Below are 22036 nucleotides of genomic sequence, written 5' to 3'. Positions count from 1 at the left end.
TAAAAATAATAGTTTTGTGTTTTAAAAAGGGAAATTAAAATTCTTAGTTAAGATAACAAAATGAGGACATTTCAGGCATTGTTCACTGAGCAAATCATACTAAGTTTTTTATGGTTATATGGTTAGGAAACAGAAATACTAAAAAATTATAGATTTGAATTAAACATTGTAGTTATTTATGCTAATCAGCATTAAACAAAATGACAACTTTAACTGCCAGATTCATACAGGAAAATATTTAAACATAGACACACACATGAAACGTCTATCTGCAAGCAGTCCAGCCGTTGTTGATATAACAAGAATGGTTTGCATGGCATCCATGTAGCCTAGCAGCTAAGGAGAGGGGCCTGGAATGTGAGTGTGTGTGGACACCGACAACCTCACTGTACTAGTCAGTGGAGGTGGTAGACATTGTGGAGTGAGCATGTGCACTGTGTGACTGCCATGTTGAAAATGACTCGGTAAGTAGAGCAATGAATTTGCATCAGATTTTACATTAAGTTTGAATATTCCTCCATGGAAACTATTCAGATGGTTCAGAAGGCCACAGCTATGGGCAACCAGTGATTGGCAGCTTCATCACAACAATGTGCCTGCTCATGCATCACATCTCGTGCAGAGTTTTTTGGTGAAACGTCAGATCACCCAGGTGACTCAGCCCCTCTAACAGACCAGATTTGGAGTTTTGCAACTTCTGGTTTTTCCCAAAACTAAAATCAGCTTTGAAAGGGAAGAGATTTCAGACTGTTAATGAGATGCAGGAAAATAGAACAGGGCAGCTGATGGTAATTGGAAGAACTGTATGAGGTCCCAAGGTGCCTACTCTGAAGGGGACTGAATAGTCATTGTCCTGTGTACAATGTTCCTTGTATCTTCTTCAATAAATGTCTCTATTTTTCATATTACATGGCTGAATACTTTCTCAACAGACCTTGTATATAATATAGAATATAAGTCTCTTTATATAAGATATAGCCGAATATATATATATGTGTGTGTGTATCTATCTATCTATCTATATATAGAGAGAGAGAAAGACACAGAGAGAGAGAGAGAGAGTGCTACATTTCACTTATAAGAATCATGCTTCAAACTTGACCACATAAAAAGTATGAAAATAAAGGGGTTAAAAAGTTACAAATTTTATGAAGCAATATTAATTTTGACATCAGGGAAATAGAATTTTAAGCAAAAAAAATTTAATAGGAATAAAGGTTTCCATATAATCATAAAATAAAAATCTTCCAAGAAGAAAAAGAACTATATATTATGTGTACTTAACTATAAATATAGGCCCAAAATATAAAATTCAAAATCTGCTTGAATTATAAGTAGAAATTAAAAAATCCACAAACATGGTGACAATTTTTAACAAACCTCTATCAGAAATTGAACAAGCATAAAACACATAAGAGAAACTATGAAAGATTTTGACAGAACTATGGTATTTAGAGTATCTATTACATATAGGAAATGAGGCAGCCAATTAATTTTCCTCAAACTAATCTGCTGTTCTCCCTTTAAAATAGAATTAATATTTTTATCTGAGCACATTGAACTCATTGTTTTTGCCATAATAATTCAACAATAAATAGAAAAACTGAATAAGCCAGTAAAAAGTATAGAACTTGACTTTGTAAATATATATATATAATATGTACACACATATTTATTTACTTATTATAAATATATGTGTATATAATAAATATGTCCACACACATTTTTTTTACTTATTTTTCATCCAAAGAGGTAGTTTTCATAAAATATGCAAGGAGTGATATCAAAGTATTGCCAAGATAGAACATTCTCCAACTAATTGTATGTGCCTAATATATCCTTAATGCCAAGACAGTATAAGACAGTAAGGAAAGAGGAAAAATACAATTAAAAATCAATGTCTTTTATGAGCATATCTCCAAAAATTTTAATATCAGCTAGTCATAATTGGCAGCACCTTAAATGCTCACACACACATACACACGTGTTTAGTTTGATTTTACCATAAGGATAATTGAATATTAATATAAGATAGTATTGTCTCAAATCACAATAAACCCATGTAACAACCTCAGCAGATATTGGGCTTGGCCAAAATACTTGTTTGATTTTTGCCCATCAGATGGCTCTAGTATTGCTTAGTTGTCTTTAACTTCATTCAAAACAATTTTGTTAGACTGTATTTTGACAACTGTCATATCAGCATGCATTTTAAAAAATTATGAAAACTGGTGAGTTTTTGTGTAGCCATTTTAATATTGAAGATGAAAGTAAATAAACAACATTTTCAGCATATTGTTCTTTATTATTTCAAGAAAGGTAAAAATGCAATTCAATGCAAAAAAGATTTGTGCAGTGTGTGGAGAAGGTTCTGGGACTGATTGAATGTGTCAAAAGTGGTTTGCAAAGTTTCAGGCTGGAGATTTCTTGCTGGACAATGCTCCGTGATCAGGTACACCAGTTGAAGTTGGTAGCAATCAAATCAAGACATTAACTGAGAAAAATCAACATTATACCACACGAGTGATAGCCAACATATTCAAAATATCCAAATCGAGCATTGAAAATCATTTGCACCAGGTTGGTTATGTTAATCTCTCTGATATTTTGGTGCCATATAAATTAAGCAAAAAAACCCTTCTTGACCATATTTCCGCATGTGACTCTATTTAATTCAATGTAATGAAAATGTTCTGTTTTTAAAAACAAATTGTGGAGCAATGAAATGTGGATACTTTACAATAATGTGGAATGGAAGCGATTATGGGGCAAGCAAAATGGACCGTCACCAACCACACCAAAGGCCAGTCTTCATGCAAAGAAGGTAATGCATACATGGTGTGATTAGAAGGGAGTCCTTTATCACAAGCTCCTTCTGGTAATCCAAATGATTAATTCCAACAAGTACTGCTCTCAACAAGGCCAACTGAAAGCAGTACTTGAGGAAAAGCATCCAAAATTAGACAACAGAAAACTTCCATTGGGATAACACAAGACTGCATGTTTCTTTGATGACCAGGCAAAAACTGTGGTATAGCTTGGCTGGGAAGTCCTGATTCATCTGCTGTATTTACCAGACAATGCACCTTCAGATTTCCACTTACTTCAGTCTTTACAAAATTCTCTTAATGGAAAACATGTCAATTCCTTGTAAGACTGCAAAAGGCGCCTGAATCAGTTTTTTCCTCAAAAAGATAAAAAGTTTTGGGAAGATGGAGTTATGAAGTTGCCTGAAAGATGGCAGAAGGTAGAGGAACAAAACTGTGAATACATTGTTCAATAGTTATTGGTGAAAATGAAAAATGTGTCTTTTATTTTTACTTAAAACCAATGAACACTTTGGCCAACCCAATAGAAAAAACATCTGACCAATTCAACATTTATTTTCAAAAAATAAGAAAACAGAATTAGAAGAAAATTACTATACCCTAGAATTAAATACCTTAAAAAAATCATAGGAAATATAATAGACATTGGCACTGAAGTCAGAAAGAGAACAAGTACGTCTGCTATCAATATTCTATTGAACTTTATATTGATGGATTTGACCATTTCAAAAAGATAAGAAAATTAGAGAGTTACAAAAATATAAATGGAGAAAATAAAGCTGGCCATGTGCCATATTTTCTGAGGACATGATTGTTTAATTAGAAAAAAACAAAGGCAATCTAAAGTCATATTGTTAGAAATAATAAGTGTTGTAAAAAATAATATCAGTGATCTTCCATTATAAAATATAATATAAAATGAGATTCAAGTTCCAATAGCAATAAAAAGTAATTTACAGTCTCAATGCAATTCCAAACAAGATCAAGACAGGATTCCATGGAACTTGATTTTACATTTCTAAAATCAACATAGAAAATGAATAATTTTACTGATAAAAAAGTTTTAAAGAAGAAAAGCAAGGTAGAGGTACATCCTTACTATCATTTTTACCAGAAATCTATAATAATTATGCCAGTATTATCTCAATGTAAATAGATCCTCACATATATGGAAAAGATATCTATTAGAGGTAATGCAGATCAGTTGGGAATGATAACATAACCAACATTGCGTGTGTCTAGCTGGTTGTCTTAACATCATTATTGGATGTTATTGGGAACATTATTCTCTGTTTATTACACTGATGTGTTAATGTGCTGTATCTTTAATACTTAACATAATTCTTGGATGTCATTGGGAGCATCATTCTCTGTTTATTACATCTGATGTGTTAATGTGCCATATCTTTAATATTTATTTTATTTCCCTGAACTATCAATCCCTGGAGAAATGTGTTTTCAAGTTTTCTACTATGTAGTGGGCTTATTCATTTATCATTTTAATGCTTTCATTTTTATAGTAAATTTAGCACCTTATTCATATAATAATGCTTTTTGCCTAAATCATCAATATTGTCCAGTAATAACACAGATTAGTTTTTTTTGGAGGGAGGCTTTTTCTCAATTTTTAAATTGTGTGTCTTCATAATGTGGTGTCTTCTTATATAAACAGCAGATATTTTGACTTTTACTCTAACTTGATAATATTTGTGTTAACTATAATTTAGTTCATTTATATTTACTTCAATTAGGGCTGTGTTTGGGTTTACTTGTATCATAGTCTTATGTATTTTCTTTTGTTGTCTTCTTTATTTTTCCTGGATGATTTTTTTTAATGAATTTTTACCCCTCTTTTGGGTTAGAATCTTATTTTTCTGATTACATTATCCTGTTAGTTTGGAAAATATATCCTTAGAGTTTATCCCATTTATATTTATTGTGATTATTACTCTTTGGATTTATTTACCATCTTTTTATGTGCTTCCTATGGACCTGAATATTTTTTCCTGTTTCTTTTTTGTTTTACTAATTTTTTGTATTCTTTGAGATTAGACTTTGGTTTTCTTTATCACATTTTTCCTTCCAGTAGAAATTATATTATCACTATACACTTTTTTAGTGACTCTTCATATTTTAAGATGGATGTCTAACAAAGTCTACAATGTTGAATGTAATTGTGAAGTTAGTTATTTTATCTGGCTCTCTCTCCTATGGTCTTTTCAATCTGCATGTGGGTGTGTGTGTGTGTGTGAGAGAGAGAGAGAGAGGGAGGGAGAGACTGAGATTTTTTACCTTTGCCCTCGGGAAGGCAAAGTTCATATTTCTGTGAACTTGATATGAGGGTATTCTTTGAGGTCCTGTTTGAAGTTGTATTTCTCCAGAGAGGAATTATGTTTGTGTTTGGAAATTACCTAGAAGCACTACCAACCCTAGACAATTCTAAACTATATTTTTCATTTAAATGTTTTACATTAACATAATGAATTTAGACCTCAAATCTGGTTGAAGACTTTTTTATATGACCTTTTCTATTATTGCATTTCCTTCTTTCCAGAACAAAAATTGAGATAGGAAAATGACCTTGCCTTCCCCTTCAGCACTGTGGGTTCTTTTCGCTTTACCTTTATAATGTTACATGAAGGTCTCAGTGTTGTGCAAAGGTCTCCTGTAAGATTACTCTGCATCCTGCATGGGTTCTAGGTTTTATATCCTATTACCTACGCAATAGGCGCCCTTCCAAGGGTAAGCTTAAGATCCGTCAGAGTAAAAGTAAGTTTTGTCTCTTCTTTACCTGCAGGAGTTTCTGCTTTCATTTTTAGTTTGTTCTTTTTAAATTCCTTTCCTTTTTGCCAGCAAAGCAATATATTTGATTGTATTTAAATTTTCAAAAAATCATTGCAATTTTTTTTATTTGGGAGTATCTCACCTGCCATGTTTTTGGAAATAGTAGTGTGGGGTACAGAAGCACTCACCCAAAGATATGCCCCTGTGATATGCAGATTGGTTTGAGCTAAAGGAAATTTTTGCTTCAGGCTCAAGAGAAACCTCTGCCTCCCACCCACTACCTTAACTATCTAGAAGAATTTAAACTGGGAGTCTGGATAGGAGTTGCCACCAGCCCTTCCTGTAGTGACCTACTGAGGCCTCAGGGTGCATTACCGCTCCCCTAGCTCAGGTCATATAAACCTCAGTCCCCCTTTCTGTCCCTGAACTTTTTGTGCATGTGGGGTCTCTGATGCTCTCCTGCATGCAGGATTCCCACACATATATATGTATTAAATTTGGCTATTTTCTCTTTCTAATCTGTGTCATGTCTATTTGATTATTAGACAAGCCAGAAGAAACCTGAGGGTAGAGAAAAGCTTGTTCCTCCCCAACAACAGCAAACCTGTATAACACGATTGAGAGTAATTAGTTAGTTTTTATTTTCCTAAATTCCAAGCATAATTTTGTAAATCAAAATCTAAAATAAATTAGACCAAGTGAAATTTCCAGAGAGATAATTATATTAGTTCCAGTTGGCAGCCTAAATGTGAATTAATAAATCAGTGAACAACTTTCAATACATGGCTTTAAAACAGGAGCTAATCCTGCTGCATAGTCCAGCGACCTTGAAGTTCACAAGTCAGAACTAGATTTCCGTGTACTTCCTGATTTTATTTCTAGATCAGAAATAATGAGAGGTAAAAGTCCTAAATCCTTAGTATAAACAAATTTAAATTCAGCTTACTATTTTTTAACGCTTTAAATATTGTTTATTATTATATCTTGGCACCATAAACATAATAAAAGCAAAGGACATTTAATAATTATTTCTTTTAATAATTTATAGCCTTAAAAGTTGGTCGTTCTAATTCCCATAACAAAATATTCAGAATTAATAATTTATTCCATTGAATTATGTGTTTCTACCTATGACTTAATGCACTAGTAATTACATAGGGGTATAGGTTTTGCATTTTAATAAATCCATTTAACTTTGCACATTTGTACTACTGTAGTAAATCTGGATTGCCTGTCAATAATTTTTATTGATGAAGAGGAATTACAAAACATAAACACAAAAATATGCTTCAAACCAAGCATATGAATGTGAATGTCAATTTATTCATCCAAAAAAGAAACAAATCCAAAACAAAATAGTGTCATTAGACATTCTTTTTATTTTCCACTAATTTCTCTGTAGTTAGAGGCCATAAAGGAATTAATAAGAATTTACCATGGTATTTATTTATAAATATTACAATATTGAAATAATATAAAATTATTAACAGTTAAAATTTAGCCTTTCTCTGAATTTTTCTGGGTATTGGTGTGGATTTGAAAAACATTTGCCGAAGTAGTTAGCTGTGTCTTTTGTACTTGCTCATCTCTTCCTTAATTCACCTGTTCACCAGAGTGGGAATCTGAGTAGAATGCAGAGTCATTCACAATTGCTTTCACTTTGTTAACTCAGTTGATGAATGAGCAAAGTGTGATATATCAAAAGGCAAGCTTATAAAAGAGCAAAAATCAACAGACTTTAGAATAGTGTGCCGCGATGTTAGCACTTTCCTTGAACTACCCATTAAAATAAAGTCAACTGAAAACCTAAGCAGAACTTAATAGCATTGTATATATATATATATATATATACATTTGGCAACAGATTCATCTATTTTATTGTTGAAAATTTAAAATATTTTTCTCAGAAAGATGGGGAGTAATATGGCTGAATGGTGGACCTATTCATTCATCTCTACCCTACCAGTTGGAGGCCCACTAGGTGTATAACTGTCTGCAACTCTTTGCATACATGACCAGAGCTAAACACTGGAAGCGAAGGAAGAGACAATAATATAATAGACATGATATCATAATATCATGTAAAATATAGAATATCATGTCTATTATTGTTTCTTGTTGTGCTAATGATGGTAAGTAATAATTGCAGAGTATTTGCTATGAGCCAGGCCTTTTCCATAAATCAATTTTATTTACAACTCAAGTAGCCAATAGGATAGACAGTAGTATTAGCTCTATTTTATAGAAGAGGATACTTGTCCAACCTATACATGCCATGCTTCTTAGTTAAAAAGTAAGGACTGAATTTTTAAAAACCACATGATATATATCATAATATTTGTGATTAAATAATAAGCGAACAACCTAAAAGATACATACTAGGCTCTCTAAAATCACTGACTCTAAAATGAAACCAATAAAGAACTATTATGAGCCCTGGCTGGTTTAGCTCAGTGGATTGAGTGTGGGCTATGAACCAAAAGGGCATCAGTTCGATTCCCACTCAGGGCACATGCCTGGGTTGTGGGCCAGGTCCCCAGTAGGGTCCACATGAGAGGCAACCACACATTGACGTTTCTCTCCCTCTCTTTCTTCCTCCTTTCCTCTCTCTCTAAAAATAAAGAAATAAAATCTTTTAAAAAATAACTATTATGAGAACAGTTGCTTAAAAAGAAGTTGAATTACACCTACAATTCAATAGGGTATACTTTCCTAGATTATATATTTCTAATTATAAAAGTAATATGAGATCTTTCCAGAAGGTATCCAGCCATGTAATATGAAAAATAGAGACATTTATTGAAGAAATAAAAGATCTAAGAAACCTTGTACATAGAACGACTCATCAGATCCTTCAAAGTAGGCACCTTGGGACGTCACATAGTTCTCTCAATAGCCATCAGCTGCCCCATCTTATTTTCCTGAATCTCATCAATGGTCTGAAATCTTTTGCCTTTCAAAAACGATTTTACTTTTGGAAAAAGCCAGAAGTTGCAGGGCGCCAAGTCTGGGCTTTGAGAGGGGCTGAGTCACCTGGGTGATTTGATGTTTTGCCAAAACTGCATAAGACGTGATGCACCAGCAGGTGTGCTGTCATGATGAAGCTGCCAATCACCAGTTGCCCGTAGCTGCGGCCTCCTGAATCATCCAAATAGTTTCCATGGAGGGATGTTCACGCTTAACACAAACTTTGATGCAGATTCATTGCTCTGTTCTCAGTCATTTTGAATGCAATGGCCACACAGTACACACGCTCACTCAACAGTAGTGAACAGACTGACTAGTACAGTGAAGTTGTCATTATTCACACACAGTCCCGTCCACTCTCCTTGGCTGCCAGGTCACATGGATGTCGTGCAAACCATTCTCATTATATTAACAATGGCAGGACTTTTCCCAGACAGACCGTGTATATGTTCATTTAAAATTTTAGAAATGTACCAAAATAGAAAGTAGAAAACATCAATCATAAAATAATCCTATCTATCCAGGGTAACCACTGTTAACATTTTGGTACATACACCCTTTCAATAATATGATTATATACATGCTTTTTAGATTTCCTATAAAATTGGTTATATATTGTTTTGCAACCTTGTTTTTGCTTAATAAAAATATCTTAACATTCTCCCTTGACAGTAAGTAGTCTTCAAGATGATTCCTAAAGCTACCCAGTGTTCAACCACATGATAATATCATAAGTATATTTCCACAATCCCTTATTATTGGACCTTGGATTATTTCTTCTATTATAATAACCATTTTTGTGCATAAGTATTTGAGAATGCCAAGTATGTTTTCTTAAGGCAAATCCCTGGAAGTGGTGTTTTTAGGTGAACAGATATACTTTTTGGTCTTTGATAAGTGGATTTTTTTCACTGACCTGCTACTGGTAATGCCGATGTGTCCAATGTAGCGCGATAACACAAACTAGGAGGGAGTTTTGTGTTTTTTCTGCCTTACTCTCCTGTCACCACTGGGCTAGAAGGGTAGGGGAAGACATGGATGGTTCTGTAATCTCCCTGGTGGTAGTCCTCTAATCTTGCAGGCCACCCACTCTTCCACAGTACCTCGGCTGCCCACACCAAGCCAGGTCTTGCTCTCTGCTTGACCTCTGAATTCTGGTTCTTTTTCTCATGTAGCGAGCAAGGAAGCTTCCCCCTTCTCAGGACCTAGCTCTTTCACAGCATTGGGTCCCTGAAGATAGTTCTCTCCTTTCACATCACTGGCCTTTTTGTCAGACAACAAAGGCAGGATTGAGTGTAGACAGACTGATGTCTTATTGGACCATTAGGCTGGCCCATGCCTGCTATTATGATGACTCCTAGATGAGCATCTATGAGCTACTTCCTTGTCTCTTCCTAGTTCCTTAGAAGTTGCAGTGTATGACCAAAGAACGATGACCACTAGGGGGCAGTATTGCCCAAACCACAAGCTAGTCTGACAGCTGACTCTGCCTAAGTATTGCCTGCTTTCTAGAAAAGATGGTGTATATAGAACATCCATGTATTAGAGTGTCAATTTCTCCACACTTCTGCTAACACCATTTTTTAAAAACTAATTTGAAAGAAAATAATGGTATCTCATGTTATTTTAATTTGGATTTCCTCAATAACTAATAAGGTAGTACATTTTTTAAATACTTCATTTTAAAAATTATGATTATACAAACAAAATATACCCTATAGAAAACACATCACACCACTTTAAAATGCACTAAAAAAGGACAGGCTGTTATATTTTCACCTCCAGAAGAAACCATTTTTATGTCTATACTTCCAGAATTTCTCCTATGCAAATGTGTATATATGCATAAACAAGTATATTTTATGCCTCAACATAGACTTAAACCTATCCCTATTTATAGTAGCTACAGGAAAGTTTTACACAATGAATACCATATCTATTCAACCAGTCCTATTACGATGAAATTTTAGCTTGCTTCTAATTTTTCACATGACTAACAGTGCTATAATGAATATCATTTTACACAAACCTCCATGCACTTTGTGCAAACATTTTTGAAAATAAATTTCTCTAAATGCAGTTATTGGGTCAAAGGGTTTGCGCTTTAATTTTGACAGAATAAACTTCTGTGCGGTCAGAGGTTTTTGTCTGTGCTCACTGCTCTAACCCCAGTGACTAGAATAGTCATTGGCATCTTGAAGGTGCTCAGTGAATTTTTTTTTTCAACTTCCAGTATCATTTATTTTTCCTAGAATCTAGATACAATTAACTGTAGCAAGACAGTGCTCAATACTATTTAAGCCTTATTTTAAGTTCTTTACCTAGCTCATCATTTGTAAACGTGAATTCACATCTTAGTAAAAATGGAAACTAGATTTGACATTAACAAAATTACTCAATATTGATGTTAACTACAAAATTTTTAGATGAAACACGTGAACTTAATATACCAGTGGACTTAATATACTGGAATTTGGCCTTTATAAACCAGCTTACACATAAACAGTTACTTTATTGGTCCTAACCTATTTAGTGTTGCACCAGAGCCCCTCCCACAACTTTTACTACATAAACAGATTTCTCCCCTTAGGACAAAATATAAAAGTTTCCACCCAGAAAAGGAAGGAAAAAACAAAACAAAACAAAACCCCCCTAACAGATTTATCCAATTCTGAATCATCAGCAAATATAACACCAGAAATAGGTTTTGGGCCACTTTTAACCTAAATAATATAAAAGAAAGTTACAGTGCTGACCAAAAGAACACACAGGTTTCTCATCAAGCTTTGTTTTAGTGGGTCTACGGCCATACCACCCTGACGGTGCCTGATCTCGTCTGATCAATGAATATTTTTTAATGAGTGCATGAAAATATTTTGCCCAATCCTCATTTTATTACCTATCAACCACTAGTGTATTAAAAAGTCTGATTTATAGATGTCATACTAGACGTTATTGCATATTCTGATCATTACCAGTGTGAAGAACACAAAAGAGGCTATTTTTTTCCATTTATTTATTTTTAGGCTAAACCTTATTTATTTATTTATGGTCATTAATATTATTCTAGTAATTGTCTATTGTCTTTTTCTCCCTTGTATTGTATTGTTTTCTTTAAATTGTGTACTAATATCTTTAAACATTAAAAATTTTATCCTAAAGTATTATTTATGCTTAGTTTTGTTTACATTTGCATGTCGTTAAATTCGACTATCCCTTATGGTTCCTATGATCCTTTCATGATAAGAATGATCTTTGCTACCTGAAGATTAGAAAAAAAAATATATGTCTCTATTTCCTTCTTGATCATTTTCCCTATACTTAAATCTTTAATCTATCTCAATCTTTTGTTGTTATTCGCAAGTATGAAATAGACCTCATTTTTGGTGTTTTTTGATATTTCTAATTTCTTCTTCATAATTTTGCCCATTTCTCAAGTTGTTCATATCTTTCTTATTGATTGGAAGTAATATTAATATAATAAGAGTCTTGTTAGTCGGGACCCTTCAGGTTATTAATGACAGAAAGACAGCTGAAAGTGTTATACAGGGGAAAACTTCTAAGGACATTAAGAGAATTTATTTCAAAGATGACTAAATTCTAGCTTTCAAACAATGTTACCAGAGTGGAATGTATTTCTTGTCTCCAATTCTCTCACATTAATGTCCTCATTCCCTTTTACTTCTGTTTCCTTTATGGGATGAAAAAAAAGTATTGTCCTTGGCTGTTCCAGATTTACATGATCCTCCAACTGATCATCTCAAAGCAAAGAACAGGTTTCTGTGACCTACACTTCCACTCCATTCACACTCAGCTCCACAGCGCCCCCTTAGGATACGGGACGATCCGCGAGAGCCTTCTTGTGGCTAAGAAGAGAGTGTTCTGACTCAGGCCAGGCCTGGGTCGAGAGCCCACCCCGCTGACCAGGGGATTCAGAGACCAAAAGCACCAAGAGAAGCACACTGTCAAGGCAGGGGACAAGCAGCTCTTCAAAAGCAGAGGAATAGTGTGAGGCCACATCAAAAACAAGAAATACTAGTAAACTAACAAAAGCAATGAACGTCAGGATACCTGGCATACAGGTATCATGAAAAAAAAATCCAGTTTGTCACTTGGATTTTATCTTGTTGTATATTGTCTTGTGAAATAACATTTTGAATTTATGTAGTAAATTTACCTATCTTTCTTTATGATTGATTTCTTACTTTTATATTTATAAATATTGTTTATAGTTACTGAGGTACATCCTAGACCAAAGACAGGAAACATAAAATCAATACCTGAACTGCTTTAATTATAAAATGGGATATGGTTCAACTTTCAGGCAGTATTTAGGTGTTGGAGTTGACAAATTAATAGCACCTGGGTTTACTATTAAGGCAGATCAACATTTGTTTTTCCATTATCTTAGGAGCAGAAAGAAGCATAAGGAAATCCCCAGTAGGAATGAGAAAGACTGGGTGGGAGAGAACAATTGGTCCTTGAAAAAAGATAGTTTTTAAACATTATTTTGAGTAGAACTTAAAAGTGAGATATTTATGCAAGAAAACCTATTAGATGTAGAAGAGATACATGGATTTAAGAGAAGGATTGGAGAAGGAAGGTATTTGAAGAGCTTGGTGAACCTCTCGTGAAGCCCAGACTGCCACAGACGGAATGAAAATTACCCATATCACAAAATGTACCCGTAGCCTGGAAATATAAAGGCCTCAGTTTAAAACTATATTTAATGCACAGCAATGTGAATGTACTTGATGTCACTGAATTTTACACTTAAAAGGGATAAAAATGGTAAATGTTATGTTACGTATATATTACCACAATAACAAAAAAGTAGGTTCTGCCATTTCCTGGAGTGGTGACACCGGGAAATACTTTCACCATGTGGAGTTTTAATTTTAGTTTTGTTTGGGTTTTTATTTTTTTCAACATATTGGCCCAAGTCATAACTTGATTAACAGAAAACTGTTTTAATCTTGATTTTCCACCAAAGCCCTAACACCACATATCAAAGTCAGGTGCAAGACCATCAGTGGGATTTGCAAAAATGGTGAGAGGCAGTGGTCTGGTGGGTCTTCAATCCCCACTCGCACTGCGTGTATTAAGGGGCGGGAGCAATTTAGTCAAGAGTGTTTGCGGAGGGAGTGTGCTGGGTTCCTCCCCAATCGAGGGAAAGGGAATGAGGGGTTCTTTGGTTTTCATGTCAAAGCCAAAGGGAGGGCCTTTGAAAAACCACTCAGAAAGAGTGAGGTCTGTCTGAATATGAGGGTGAGAAAGGAACTCTCCCTCACAAGAAAACTATAGGTGTGAGAACCTCAGCAATGTAAGGTGGAAGGAGGGACTCCGTGGGGAACCCACAAAAGTGTCTAATGAGAAAAGGTAGTTTACAACAATGTTTCAAGTCCCAGGAAGCTCAATGCCAGTTTCGGAAAGCCTCAATCAAATAAATAAGAACTTTCCTGCTGTTTCTCCCTCTGTCCACCTGCTGTGGCCAAAGCTGTACAAAGCAAGGAGAAAGATTTGCTGAGAGAAAAGAGGAGAGAGATGGGATGGTTTGAGAGGACAGTAAAGTCACCAGAGGGGTGTGTGTGTGATCGCTCTCCAAGGCCTGGGCAGTCCTACTGAGAGGTCTAATCTAAAAATTAAAAAGTGACAGAGATGCTTCAGTGGGCTTCTAGATTGCAAGAGGATGCTTCCTCAGTCTCCAAATTGAGTTTCAGTCAACTCTGAAAATAAAGTGAGGAAAGTTTAATTGCCTATACCAAAAAAAATTTTGCAAAATACTCGTTTAGCCTTAGCAGTACAACATCCTGTCCGCCATGTGAAAACTGATAGAGAACAGCTACCTCGGTCCATGAATACGGCAAGCCCCTTCCCTGTTCAGGAACTCAGTGTGGCCTTGCTCTCTCTTTTCTCTCTTAGAGTCACCTGTAACCTGCTGCGATTTCCAGCCAATGCTCCTTGCACACCTCAGCCTCAATCTCTGTCTTGACCAGTGTGAGGCAATATTCTAGTCTCATATTGCAAAATAAGCACCATACTGTGCTGTGTATAATGTGCAGCCACGTTAGAATGCATCATACACGGGATTATTGTACCCATTACTGTGTCCATGGTATGTGGTCATTATATGCACGTATAACACATGTTTTTATTCTTCCCTCGAAAATTCTGGCAAAAATGCACACGTCATACACGGCAAAATATAGTCCTTTAAAAACAGAACTCCTTTCTTCACAACCACTTTTTCAGGTTCTCATATGACTGACCTTGTGGTACATGCTGGGCATGCTATTGTGATACATGCATGCCGGGCATGCTACAAAGAACATGACATTGTCTCACCTGCAGTGAGCTTGTAGATTAGGTGTGGAAACAGGAAACTAAGAATAAAACTATGAGGTAGTGAGTAAATTATAGTAAAATATATATACAATTTGTTATAGGAACACAGAAGAAGGAGAAATGTGTTCTTCCTCTCAGTGTGGGGAAACCTACATACAGGGAAAAAACTAGCTGAAGAACCAATTAAATGCAGGTGAATTCCCATTTAGGCACTTCCTGTCTTCCTGTTCAGCACACTGGAAGGTCACTGTGAACAAGCGCCAGGAGTGCTTCACCTGGTATTGCCATGGAGACTGCTGCCTTCTTCACCACTTGAATGAAATTCTTCCCTCCAAGTTGATGTGGCTCCCTTTGTGCGAACAATTTAGAGTGCTGTGTGATCCTCGCTGTACCCAAATAGCTGCCCTACTGATTTCACTACTGTGTCCAAAAAGCCCCTATTAAAATCAACTGCATCACTCTCTTCAGAGGGTTACAGAAAATCATACGCTTGCCTCCTAATATTTAAATATGTGCTCTTAGGGTGCTTCTATGTGTGTGACTGATATACACTGATGGTCAGCTGGCAGTCTCCACAGTCTACACCGTGCTTCCTGTCGTCAGGCAGCCTCAGCTCAGATATCCGACCTCCGGCACTCCATTTAAGCCACTGTGCCTAGTTTCTTTGTCTATAAAGTGAAGATGATGTGAAGACTTAATGCCTAGCATAGAATAAGCATTCAGTAACTGAAAGCATTGCCTTCATTATCTGGATGCCTAAAGTGAAAGATCGATGAAAATCCATTCAAAATCAGAAAAAAGTATAAGGGAGGAAGCAGAGGTAAGAGTTTGTAAAAGAAAAAAAAAGTGCAAAACTATTGATCAGAATTATCGAAAGAAGGAGCTCTGTTTGAGATTCTGAGTGAATTTTTTTAGGACCACATTATGTTTCAAATATTCCAACTGAAAAGAGACAGGGACCAAGAGAGACAAGCGTCCTAATAAAATTATAAAACCTATCTTCAAAACTGAATGATGTAGCAAATCAATGAACTAATGATTCCTATCCTACAAATTTTTAAAGCTTTTATTTATTTATTTTTAGACAGAGGGGAGGGGAGGGAGAAAGAGAGGGGAGAAACATCAATGTGAGAGAGAAACATGGATCGTTTGCCTCTCACATGTGCCCCGACTGGGAACCGAGCCTACAACCCAGGCAGGTGGCCTGACCCACTCATGTGCCCTCACCAGGAATCGAAGCTGTGACCTTTCGCTTTGCCCAGCCAACTGAGCCAAACTGGTCAGAGCCAAATTCTTTGCATTATTTTAAGTGAAAATATCCTTTTATCAGATACACACAGATGCACACACCCCAAAGAAAACATGAACAAACAATGTTATATAGCTCAGCCCATGCTTTTATCCATAATTTGATCTCAGATCAGTTTTAAAAACCCATAGTTAGAATATGCATAATCATTAATTACCTAACTCCTCCCATTTTATGGTATAAAGCTATTTGTACTATTTTATTTAGGCAAAAAATGTTTACATATCTATAAGTTAATTATCACATGAAAAACTCATTTTTAAACTTAAGGGTTTCAAGTATTACCCTATATATTGCACCCTAAAATGCTTATTGTCTAAAGAGTCCTGCTTCAAACCAAGTTAATTTTTGTTCTCAAAATATTTTTCGCCCATAAAAGCTCAGTGGCATTCCCCCATTCCTAAATGTGTTACAACAAGGCAAGGACAAAAAGTCAAAGTCACTAGCACTCTTAGAGCCAAAAGTCTTTTTGCATTCCTTTGCAAAATTGCTTACTTCTGAGATTAATGGACTGTCAGAGAGTGGGTTCTGGGTGATGGCTAAAACTTTAAAATAAGGAAGGGTGACCCCTAGTGTTGGCCTTTAGAAACCAAATTCGTGTGAAACAACAGAGCTCCTAAACTGTGGGGGAGATTCGGTAGCATGCATTATAAAACAAGTCGAAATACCTAATTTATTTACCTTAATTGTCTGTGGACACATAAATCACTATTATTTAAGATATTATTAAAATACTTAAGAAAGACTTTCTAATAATACCACAGTTCCTCCTATATAAACCCCCTTTCACTCACAGCAATGAACGAATCAAAAAAGAATAAAGAAGAAAAGGCACGAGATCTGCTTGAATGAGCAAAGTGAAAACTAGCCAAGGGAAAAATAAAGCCTAAACATTAACTTTGCATTGCATTGAAGATGACAAATTATACTTAAACTACATTAGACTCGTGTGAAGTATTTAGTAAGAAACTCTTGAGATAATCATTTACTTCTTTACTAGATTTTGCATAGAAAAACTCACCTTCAACAAGCTCAAGGTCACCAGTCCTGCAAGAAAGAGGGAAATAGTTCAACTGAAACACCTGTCATTTGTGACAAAATGAAATGAAATGAGAGGTCAGAAGTGACTTACTGCATCATTTGAACCCATTGTTATTCAACAAGAGGAGGCTTTGGCAAAAAGAAGACATGCTGGGAAAGGGAAACCTTATATGTGATGGGAAATTCTTCCTGGAGAAAAAAAAAATACGGTATGGAGAAAAACCCTGAAGTTCTTTCCTATTATGTTTTATTGCCTTTATTTTCTAAAGCCCTTGACTGGAGCTGGCTTGGCACCAGCACAGAGCTAAGCAAAAAGTAGACATTTAATGCTCTCCTTTGTGTTTCAGGTGCCAAAGTGACATAAGAGTCGCCTAGGCGAAGTGTGTTCGGAGGACAGCTCTGCCATGGACTTGGCTCGAAGACTACAGAACGGGGTGGGGGGGGGATAAGGAATGTGAAAGCAATTGAATATGCTGATGAGATTGCCAATTTAATAGGAGAGGTAGAACTGAAATGGACGACAGAACTTCAGCTGTTAACAGTGATTGCTGACATATCACCCATCACCAATACAACATATTTAGTTTTTAGGAGACAGGTTCATTTTCTTGCTTTGTTCTAATGAATCCATAAAAAGTGAGCCTTTTGCTTGGTGAGAACTTCACAGCTAGGATCTTAAGTGCCAGTTCTACCTGTAAACAATTTCGACTAGTCATTTAAAACCTCCAAGCCTTACTGAAATCCCTGACTTTCATTCAAAGTAGATTTTCCTTTTATTTTATGCTTATATCCTCTGATTTTACCCTTCACCTTTACCAAGAAAAATATCCCTTTTTTTGTTTCACATAAATGGTTCCTAGTAAACATCTTTTATCTAACTTATAACTGTAAATTATTTAGATCACACATGCTAAATTATTTAAAATACTACTTTGAACAAACTGTATTTATGTAATGGGCTATAGAGCAGGGGTCCCCTGAAAATAGCAGAATGTGTTCCCTACCACCCTTGATTGAGAGAAGGAGGAAGTGGATAATATGGGATTTAAGATACTTTTCATAACAATGACAAGTTAATAGCTGTGCCTTTCCTGAAGAGAAGGGGAATGCTGCCCAGGGTGAAAGATGTACTGACTTTAAGAATGTATAGTGACTCCAGACATAGCCAGAGGAGGCAGATGCCAACTTGGGATGCCCCTGTATCACTGGGAACTCTTTCCCTCACTAAAGATGAGAGCAGAAAGAAGGTAAAAGGTACTGAGGAACTGACAAAAATGGCGGACACTAACACACCAGAGGAGGGGCTGGGTATGAGTTCACATAAGTTCCAGGCAGAGCATTGATTGAAATGAGGGTGGGCTGAAAAGGTGTAGGGGAGAGCCCACCACAGAGAGAAGAGGTCCAGAGTGAGTGAGAGAGAAACGAGAGTGCACCATGAGGTTTGGAGGAGGAGAAGGTCAGACTAGAGAAGACCATGGTAGAGCTGATGGAGCTGTGGGGACCGGCCTACAAAGCACAGATTTGTGGGAGATGCTTGGAGCTGACCTGTGACTAAAAACCCTGAGCTGCAGACTTGGGCTTCTCCGAAGGACATACAGAGAAGTCACTCTCTTGGAACTGTGCCTCCCTGGACCCCACCATGACAAGTGTAACAAGGTATATGTTTTGCTGAACCACTGCATGGAGGCTGAGGACAATGTACCCCAGATCCTGAAGGAGAGAGCTGCTGCGAGAGGATGGTGACTCCGAAACCTACAAGAAAACCTTCCAGAGGGGTTTAGACCTGTTTGTGCAGGTGGCTTAAGGACAGATAAGGAAATGGGGAACTTCTGGGCATGGTTTTGGTTTGTAGCCTTTTGGAGAGCAAGGGAAGTACTGGTTCTCGCAGGAGAGAACTCTGAGCAGAAGTGCTGTCAGCAACCCCACCCAAGGTTAGAACCCTGTTCATGAAAACCTGTTTCCTTCAACGCTAATTGTTGGGTCATGTATCAAGGTGCCATATGGCCAAGCCCCAGTTTGCTTGGTTACATTTATATTAACAAAAATAAAAAAGATTTTACCCTCTAAGATGAATTATGACTAAATGATTTATTTTATTCCTTTTATTTTTTTGATTTCAAACATTTGGAAGAAAGTAAAATACCCTTTTTTAAATCTGCATTTTCAATATATTTGTAAAAAGAATTCATTCAAACAAGTTGCCTGGAGTTTCTTTTTCCATTATACTCCTCAATCAACGACTTTCAATTGCAAGCAATACATCTCATACATTTTTTCATTTATTTAGCGAGAAGGTACTCTTTAATAGGTGCATATATAATTTCATTTTCTACGTCTGGTTTACGTGCCCACTGATGTTCATTCTAGCAGCGCATTTGCACTCTCTGGGAACTTTCATCTCTTTTAAGAGCTGCACAATAAAACATCTTCCATAAGACACTGAAATGGCTTCTTTGAAATTCAGCTTTTGCGAGTGCACAGAATCCTAAGAAGGAGCTCACGCACAGGTTTTACCTTCCTTTATACACAATTTGTACAAGTAAGCAGAATAGGCTCCTTAGAAATGTTGGGAAGGCGATTTCTTCTTGCCAGATTATAGTACAAAATGCTGTCCTGCTCAAATACACATATGCACTCCAAGCCTAGATGCACGCGGGAGTTAAGTAGTAAATACTGTGCTAGGGGAGGTGGTGGGTGAGGAAGCCTGCGAAGTGATGGCATTAACAGAACACATGTTTGAGGAGATGGGGAATCAATTTTATAAAGATTTGGTGAAATAAATAATTCATTTTATTCCATATTTGAAGCCACAATTTTATAATAAAACTAACATATTATGAAATAGAATTCAGCAATGCTTGATTATAGAGATTAAATATGAAACTTCAAAGATATTTCATATTTGCTGGGGTGCTTTAAAGTGTTTTCCCAAGCCCTTTGTGTTTCTTTACTTATTGATTAATAGATGCTCAATTGATTGGTTTTTAGAAAGAAGAAGGGAGAGAGAGAAACATTGAGTTGTTGTTCCACTTAGTTGTGCATTCCCTGGTTGGTTTTTGTATGTGCCCTGACTTGTGATCAAACCCATAACCTTGGCGTACTAGACAGCCAGCTGAGCTACCCAGCTAGGGCCCTATTTCCCCAAGTCCTGTGGGTTTATAGAGATTTTCATAACAATGTATTAGATAGGTACCATATTTTCCCCTACTTTCCAGATGAAGAAATTGATGCATAAATATGTATGCTACTTGTCCATATCATACAGAAAGCAAGTGGCCATTTAAGGGTTCAAATTCAAAGTCTGCTTTTAACCTGTATGCTATAAAAATCAGGTGATTGTTAAGGCTTTTTTCAATTGCAAAATTAACTTACTTTGTGAATGAAGAAAGTCTTTCCAGAGTTCAGCAGCACAAGTTTCAGAGGTGGTCTTCTCCTTAGAAGAGAGGTGGTCAAGAATTACACTTATCTGTTTCCATAAGAATGTATTGGATTGAAATAGCATTTACATATTACATTGTTATTTTTCAGCAGTGCAGCATAATGATTTGATATCTGTAAATAAATATTAGTTTGAAAAATTAAAATTTTGTTTTATGAATTTAAGTAGCAAAAGTATGTTTTGTATATTATAAAAATATGACTTATAAAGGAAATAAGTCTATAATTTAAAAATGTATCTAGTGGAATCTCAATGCCAGAATGATTTGACACCCACCACAATCCATTTTTTTAAAAAGCTTTTATAAGTAAAATATTTACATTATTTCTTTTTTCCTTTCTATGTTTTGCTTGACCCCATAAAACTTTATACCAAGGTGATACATATTTTTATGCTTCAGTATTTTTTATTTATTATCCTTTAATATTTTTTGCAAAAAAACCTATGCCTGTAAGTTTAATGTTTAATATTTGGGACTATTAATTTTTATGTTAAATTATTTTTTGAATTGAATTATTATAATTACTTGTCAGTTGATTTAAACAAAAATCAAAAACTTTGATGATTATCAATCATAAAATATAAAATTTAATTGAAAATGTACTCCTTAGTGACACAGATGGGACTAAAGCTTTTCTGTTTTTTCCATTTTTTCTTATTAATTCATACATTCATTGATAAATGTTATTATTTCTCAAATATTTTTATTTTTATTTTCATAGATATAAGTGCTAGAAAGCTTGTCCATATAAATTAATAACTGGTTTTAGAAGGAGTTTTGACATAGCAATGTTATTCAATTCTTTGAGCTCATTATTGGTTACATGATAAAAATTACTTAGTGATGTTTCTTTTAAAATTATTTTTAATGATTAATCAATGGAAATTGTATTAGGTTCTCCTGAAATTTTACTTAGATCCGTGAAAAAGAAATCCCCTGATTTGTAAGAAGATTTGTTACCCAGTCATTAGGCATTCACTTTCTCAACACCAACATCAGTATTTCCAACTGTTCTTTGCTGGGTACGCTGGTGGTGTTTACACACTGGTACGATTCACTGATGGCACAATTCACTGATTCAGGAAGTCCGAGTGAGGTCTACGGCTTTTTTATAAAAAAGAAAAAGGCAATTGTGAAAATAAAAATGAGAAAAGCATACTTGGAGCACATATGAATGGTAACGATGTAGAAATCTGTTCCCTTTACCTAGAAGTCCAAGTACTTTTTGGAGAGTCTGCATGTATGTGCAGAATCACATCAAAGACCACTGCTCTTTCCTCTAACCCCCTCCCCACGGAGGGACAGAGACAGGCTATGTCTCA

The 22036-nt window shown here is 35.7% G+C and overlaps 1 long non-coding RNA gene across 1 annotated transcript in view; it reads right to left on the bottom strand.

Moving 5' to 3' along the window:
* The window catches only part of LOC128779534 (uncharacterized), an 82939-nt gene extending 62231 nt beyond the window's left edge, over positions 1–20708 (bottom strand). Inside the window, exons 1-2 of the long non-coding RNA XR_011650549.1 lie at positions 20647–20708; positions 17255–17280 (exon numbers count right to left, since the gene is read on the bottom strand). This is a non-coding gene — a long non-coding RNA (uncharacterized lncRNA). The remainder of the gene's footprint in view (positions 1–17254; positions 17281–20646) is intronic.
* Between the last annotated feature and the right edge of the window lie 1328 nt (positions 20709–22036).

Source organism: Desmodus rotundus, chromosome 11, assembly GCF_022682495.2.
Source record: "Desmodus rotundus isolate HL8 chromosome 11, HLdesRot8A.1, whole genome shotgun sequence".
NCBI classification, from domain to species: Eukaryota; Metazoa; Chordata; class Mammalia; order Chiroptera; family Phyllostomidae; genus Desmodus; species Desmodus rotundus.
This window is presented reverse-complemented; position numbering and strand designations above follow the sequence as displayed.